This window comes from Taeniopygia guttata, chromosome 12 (genome assembly GCF_048771995.1).
Source record: "Taeniopygia guttata chromosome 12, bTaeGut7.mat, whole genome shotgun sequence".
Classification (NCBI taxonomy): domain Eukaryota; kingdom Metazoa; phylum Chordata; class Aves; order Passeriformes; family Estrildidae; genus Taeniopygia; species Taeniopygia guttata.
In genome coordinates, this window is record NC_133037.1 from 19,756,957 (window position 1) to 19,764,081 (window position 7,125).

General features: G+C 54.2%; 1 long non-coding RNA gene across 1 annotated transcript; it reads left to right on the forward strand.

Annotated features, from left to right (window-relative positions):
* Positions 1 to 2,698: 2,698 nt before the first annotated feature.
* On the forward strand, positions 2,699 to 4,519 carry LOC140684951 (uncharacterized). The gene is made up of 3 exons (XR_012058001.1): positions 2,699 to 2,925; positions 3,469 to 3,634; positions 4,159 to 4,519. It is a non-coding gene; the product is annotated as an uncharacterized lncRNA (long non-coding RNA).
* Positions 4,520 to 7,125: the final 2,606 nt, after the last annotated feature.

A 7,125-nucleotide genomic window follows, 5' to 3' on the forward strand; every position in this document is an offset into this window, starting at 1 on the left:
AGAGAGCCCCCATGGGCCCCGGGTGGCTCCATCTGCCCTCCCAGGGATGTTGCACAGGGTCTCAAAGAGGGTGGGCAGTGACCAGGTGCCAGCCCAGAGCTTCCCAAGCCCCTGTGCACCTTTGGCCTTGTCCATTGCCACCTGGCTCCCACAGCCTTACTGATCCCCTTGCAGTGCCCAGTTTCCGAAGGCAGAGGGGGATCCCGGCACACCATGAATAATAGAATCACAGAAAGACTTAGTTGGGAAGAGACCTTCAAGATCATCAAGTCCAACCCAGCCTTAACACCTCAGCTACACCATGGCATGTTGTGCCACTTCCACTCTTTTTTAAAACACATGCACGGATGATGACTTCACCCCCTCCCCGGCAGACAATTCCAGTACTTTATCACCCTTTCTGTAAAAAGCTTTTTCCTAATATCCAATGTATATTTCCCTTGGCACAGCTTAAGACTGTGCCCTCTCATTCTGTCAGTTGCTACCATGGAAATTGTTCTGATCTGTGCTTCCTTCTAGATTGGGATGCTGGAAATGTTTTCCCAGCACCTTGGCTGGAAGATAATTTGGATCCAGAGGGTCTTCCCACAGGTAAGATATCTATGTTCCTCCATAGAATAATGATTGACAACCTGTCAAGAAGCAGGTGACAGAAGCTTCTGCGGCTATTCAGGTACAGGTGTGTCTGCAGAAGCAAATTTTCCAGCTTCTGGGCTGGATGCTGTGCAAATGCCTGGCTCCCATTTCAGGGGTGAGTAATGTGTCCTTGCTGACCCAACAGGCTGAGCCCTGGTTTTGTGCGATCCAGTCCTGGGAAATAGAACTACTTTCTCTTAAGGTCCTCCAAAAGGAAAGACCGAAGCTAAAGAAGAAAATAAATCTCTGAAGCCATCCGAACTTCTGGACCAGATGCTGAGTGATCTGGAGAGACGCCGTGGTGGGTGCATTTCCCTCCCCCTTCCCCTGGGACTCAGCAGCCGGGGGGCCTTTCCCTGCACATCTGGACAGGCCGTGCCTGGCACAGCAGGAAGGGATCCATGGCAGCCTCGCTGCCCCACTGCTGCTCTCATGCCCTGCAGGGCTGTTTCCCAGCCTGGCCTGGCTGCAGCTTCTCCCCAGCCTCTGCAGGAAGGCATTTGGCACCAGCTGACAGGGAGCCCAAACTGCACCATGGGCCTGAGATCCCCTGCAATTTCCCTATCTCTGAGGAGATCAGGAAGGGAAGCTGTTTGAAAGAGGGAGGGTTTTAGGGAGAGACCCCAAAGCCCACCTGATTTCCTGAAGCCTATTCATGACTTTGACAAGCATTGCCTCATGAAGATGCCCCCTCCCCTATGGGAAACAACCCCACCTGATCCAGCTGTGCCTCTTCTATTCTCCAGAATTGAAAGGAGAGCCTGTGCAGAAGGAAGCATTTCCCAGAGGAAGCAGTGGCTCATTGGCAGCCTCTGCTGCAGGAAGGGAGGTGATGCCAGGCACAGTCACAGGAGGTAATTGCTGTGCCTCTGGGCCTGAGCCCTGCTGAGCCTTGAGCTGCCCTCTCTGCTGCTTGGCAGGGCGGGCACAGCCCAGACAAGGCCGGCACAGCCCAGAGGGATTGTTATGCTCAGGGCACTCGGGTACTGAGCAGTCCTGCTGGGGTCCCTCTGTGGGAGACACGTCCCAAAACCTGGGAGCGGCTGCACGGGGTGCCCATGGTGGGGAAAGGGCAGAGGGGGAGAGCAAGGCTGCAGGGTGTCCGGAGAGGGCCTGGCTATGTGCCATTGGGCTGGGGGATTTGTCCCAGCAGTCGGACAGCTGGAGGGACAGGGGGAGGGTGGGATACCTGTGGAACTGCCTGCTGCAGTTTTCCCCTGGGCTTTAGGGAGGGTTTCCTCTGTGGGAGGAAGAGAACCCCCAAGGCCCGGGGCTGCTCCAGCTGCCTCTCCATGGATGTTGCCAGGGCCTGCAAGAAGATGGACAGTGACCAGGAGCAAGCCCTGAGCTCCCCAGGCCCCTGTGCTCCTTTGGCCTTCTCCATTCAGATATGAATCCCACTTCCTTACCCGACCCCCTTGCAAGTGCTCAGTTCCTAAAGGCAGAAGGGGACCACAGCAGACCAAGGAAATAGTTCTGATCTGTGCTCCCTTCTAGATTTGGATGGTGACTTTGATTATTTGGAAGTCCTGGCGCATAACCATTTTAAGTTCTTGGAGGATGCTGAAGGCAAGTTCTCTGTGTGCCTTTCCTGACAGAGTAATCAGTGTCCATCTGGCAAGAGCTCACTCATGCTACACTTCCTTTTCACATAATCTCAGGGCTGAAGAAATCTGGAAGCCTTGCTCTGCTCCCTTCTAGAGCCCTGAGTGATCCCATATGATTGCTGTCAGTGGGAGGAAGGAACATTTAGCTGTCCATCCTCCTCCCATGTGCAATGCCAGTGTGTCCTTCCGTGTGCTCTGTGCAGCCCCAGAGAAGAGCAGAGAGGGAAGGGGCCGGGCCCAGGGCTGTGCCCCGGGGCTGAGCCTTTCCCAGCTCCTTTGCCGGCCCCAGGGAGCCTGAGCTGCTCCTGCTGCTGCTGCCAAGGCCTGGCCCTGGCTGGGGCTGGTTTAGAGCTGCTGGCAGCTCCAGGGAGTCCTTTCTGCCCCGACTGCCCCACAACTTGCTCCTTCAATCCCAGTGTGGGGCCACCGCAGGCTCGTGGTCCCCCTGCCCCTGCTCCAGGGTGGAAGGCAGAGCTGAGGGAGTGCCTTGGAGGGCACCAATCGCCCAGGGGCACTCACTGCCACTGCGGCCTGAAGGAGAATCTTCAGCAGTGTCACAGGAGCTGTTCTGTCCTGCCTTTCTTTGCAGATAACCCTGCTGGTGAAAGTGATCTGGCTTCCCAACCCACGTTCAGGACTGAGCCTATGGGATACAGGAATGACCCTCTGGGAGATGCTGAGGGTATGTCAAGGCCTGTTCCCTGGGGAAAGCTGCCAGCTCAGAGCACAAAGGTCATTCCTGGGGAATCGGGACCCAACTATGTCCCTCCCTCTGCAGCTGCTCCCGCAGCCGGCCCTGAGTGCCCAGAGGCCCCAGGCACAGGAGCAGCCCCGAGCGGGAGCCCTGCTGCGAGCCCAGGGCCAGAGCCAGCCCTGGCTCCCGACTGGGCCGGGGCTGCACTGGGTCCTGACAGGGCCTGGCTCTGTCCCCTGGGGCTGGGGGAGCTGTCGCGGGGCAGGGAGGGCCAGGGCTGGCAGGGGCTGCTCAGGGATGGGTTTGGCCCCTGTCCCTCCAAGCAGAGATGGCCCAAGCAGCTGTGCTGGCCCCGGGCTCTCCTGCCGGCCTGCTGGGCTTTGTTGGGTGGCACAGCCGGTGCCAAGGGGCGGCAAGGTGCCTGCAGGCCCCAGCTCTGGGGCAAACAGAGACCGTCCTGGCCATATCCACTGTGCTGCCAGCTCAGCAGTGCAGCACAGCACGGGCTCACGCTCCCCATTGCTCCCACAGATGCCAACAGCACTGCAACACCTGTTCCCGATGCCCAGAAGGGCATCGGAATTGGTTTCTGTCAAAGAACTCGCTGGATGCTAGGGTTAATGTCTATTGTGGCTGGTGGGGAGCTTGTCTTCATTTTGTGCTGTGTTGGAATCAGGTGTTACTGGAAGAGAAAACGGTGAGTGTTTTTATCAAATTTCCTTCAAACAGCTTCTTTTAAAAACCTAATGTAGATGGGAAACATTTCCAGTCAGGCTGCAGTGGAGCTGTGGCCAGTCCATGGCTGTCCAAAGCACTCGGCTGAGGGCTCTGCTGTGCCCAGTGCTTTCCTTGGCCCCTTCATTGCTGGGCCTTGTCCTGGGCCCCGCTGGGGCTGCAGCCAGTGCTGGCTCCCACTGAGGCTGCCTGGCCACGAGCAGCCCCAGGGGCACAGGGCAGAGGCACAGCAAGGTGGGGAGGAGAAAGAGCGGGGACGAGATCGCCCCTGAAAGGCAGAGGCGCTCTGGGGCCCGCTCCTGGCCAGGGAGCCTGCCCAGAGCCGTCCCTGCTCGCCGGGGCCTTGAGGGGCAGCTGTCCAGCTGGGCCAAGGTGTGCCAGCCGCTCCAGCCGTGCTGGGGAGCCCTGCCAGCTCTGGGCCCTGCTGTGCAGGAGGCTCCCTGTGTGCCACTGGCAGTGGGGCCTCAGCCACTCCTCTCTTCACAGGCACCACCTTGAAGAAAAGCTGAAAGCTGGTGGCTGGTCCCGAGACCTCTACAGCCAAAAGAGCAATAGCAGCAGCTCTGAGTCTAACCAGATTTTATTTTCACATCCAAGCTTCACTATGCTTTGAGGCCACAGGCCCAGCCCTCCATTCAGGGCATCAGGTGAAAGCTCCAGGAAGGGATTCGGAAGTGCTCAATTGAACCTTCACTGAGAGAATCCAAAATCAGCTCTTCTAATTCAATAAAGAGATGGAGCTGTCACCCCCGTGTCCGGGTGGTACCACCAGCAAAGCCCACCTGGCACCAGCACTGGCTGAGCTCCATGGCCAGGAGCAGCCATGGATGCCCACGGTGAGGGCAGGCAGGAGCCAGGCAGGGGCTGCTGTGACCAGCAGCGGGGTCCCGAGGGGCTGGGGGAGCCCATGCTGAGCATCCCTGGGCTGAGGGCACCTTTCCTTCAGTGGGATCATCTGGGCCTGGACATCCTCCAGTGGCATTCCCCGGAAAAGAGGGAAGCCTTAAAGAGCATCTGCAGGGACACAGCCTGAGCAGCAATGCCAGCAGGCAAAACAAAGCTCCTTCCCAATTAACACACACTTGATAGGACCTAATTGATGGGCCATCACCAATCCAGGGTGCTGCACAGGGTCTGCTCCTCTGGGCGAGGGCGGGAAGGGAAGGGAAGGGAAGGGAAGGGAAGGGAAGGGAAGGGAAGGGAAGGGAAGGGAAGGGAAGGGAAGGGAAGGGAAGGGAAGGGAAGGGAAGGGAAGGGGGAAGGGAAGGGAAGGGAAGGGAAGGGAAGGGAAGGGAAGGGAAGGGAAGGGAAGGGAAGGGAAGGGAAGGGAAGGGAAGGGAAGGGAAGGGAAGGGAAGGGAAGGGAAGGGAAGGGAAGGGAAGGGAAGGGAAGGGAAGGGAAGGGAAGGGAAGGGAAGGGAAGGGAAGGGCTGTGTGGCCTTAGGGCCTGACGGGGCAGATGAACAGCCCCAGAGGCACAACAACCCAGCTGCAAACCGCACTTGATTTCCCGGACAAAACACTTGGCGTAGCTGGCCTGGGATTCCCCATAAGGCACATGGAGGGTTTGGCGACCCCATAAGGTTCGCCAGGTGCTAGGGTCCCTTGTGAGACACACAGGGATATTTTAGGTTCCCTCTGAGGCATGGAGGGCACTGGGGTCCACTTGAAGTCATGCATGAGCTTTGGAATCCCATGTGAGCCATGCGGGGGTTGGGATCTCTCCCAAGGTGTGCAGGGTGCCGTGTGGTTTAATGTGTGGGCATTCTTTGAAGACGCTTTGTAACTCCCCGTGGTGCCGGGCCGTGTCCCAGCGAGCACCAACGCCCAGGAGCTCTGATGCATGCAGCAGTGCTGGCACCAGGGAAACGAGTCAACTTCCCTACAGCTGCCCGCTCTGCCTGCAGGGTGTCACACAACAGCAATGTTCCAGCAAGAACAGGCATTGTTACATCCTCATCACGATGTGCTCTTGTGGTCCTGGTGGTGGATCAGAGAGAAAAGCCAAATGTGACGGACTGAACTTGACTGTAGGAGAGGGATGGCTCAGCAGAGGACCTGGGGACCTGTGGTGCCAGCCCGTGATCGGCCACTCGGACACAGCAGGAAGGCCCCAGACTGTCACACTTCAGCTGGGAGGGTATAAAAGCCAAGAGGTTCTTTGTTCAGGGTCCCCCAGAGGCACCAGCTCAAACTGCCACTGTTCCAGCACAATAAAATTGTTTTAAGAATCCAGAGATCCAAAACTCTGCTATGGAGGACATTCCACATTTCCAATCTTTTGGCCATTTAGGACCTTTTGATTTTTCTTTGCACCCAAGAAAAATAAACCCCCAAATGTGCACAAATCACTCCTGTAGCCTTTCCTCCTTTTATTTTCAGACGATTTTTACATTGTTCTCTGCTATCTTGTCTTCATCTTCCCAAAATTCCTGTGCCTATTTAAGTCCAGCCTGGGATGGAGCACACATTTTGTTTAGTTCTGTAGCGATTTATCCCCGGCAATCCTGCTGACCACATCCATTTCAATGTTGCAAAAACCTAACTCTGGGCTGCAGTATGTGAATCACACTCTGGTGTGTGAGATGGCAGGGCACCAGAGCAGGCACTGAAGAAGGGGCATTCCGTAGATTAGAAAATGGGATTTGTTTGAGCCTGACTGCTAATGCTAACACAGAACTACCTGTTGTGTTGCCTTGCCTCTTTGCAAAGCTGGATTTGTGTTTGTGATTCACATGTGATATTTTCCTTTCAAGTGAGCCTATTTTAAGATGATTCTGCCAAAGTTTCTGTTTTAATTTGAATTTGATATAAAATCATCCAATAGTTGAGGCGTATATAAATTATCTGTATTTCAAACTAGTCTGTTTTTAACTCTAAATGTTAGTCTTTTACAGAAACGAATAAAAATATTTTGGAAATTGATAGATTCTTGTTTAACTACTTAAATCTATCAAACTAGATGAACTGCTCATTCTGCAAACTGGCATCCCAGTACAGATCCTAAGGCTGGAATCCAAAATTGTGTTAGGATGGTGGCCCAGCTGTTTCTGTTTTATTAGACAAAAATGCTTCGGCAAAGTGTATTGCAGCTGGTAAGGTTTTGATTAATGTTTTATTAGTATGATTATATCATACTTTTTCATGTAAGTATTTGCTGGATGTAAGTATAGGCAGAATCATATTCTTATGAAGATTTCATGAATAAGTGTCTTTTTTCACTTAAGGCAATAATAGCTTAGCTAATAAAGTAAAATTTTACTCTTGTTCAATCAATTTTCTGTTAAAAACAGTTTGAAGCTTTCTCAGCCAAAAAAGTCTGCATTAGGGCTTGATGACTACTGCTCAACACAGTGCATTTCTCTCCTGGAACACGTTATAGGAATACTTTGGTTACAAGTATTTAAGAGATCTGAAGGAAAATACTCTCTGCTGTCAATAACAGATCTTATTA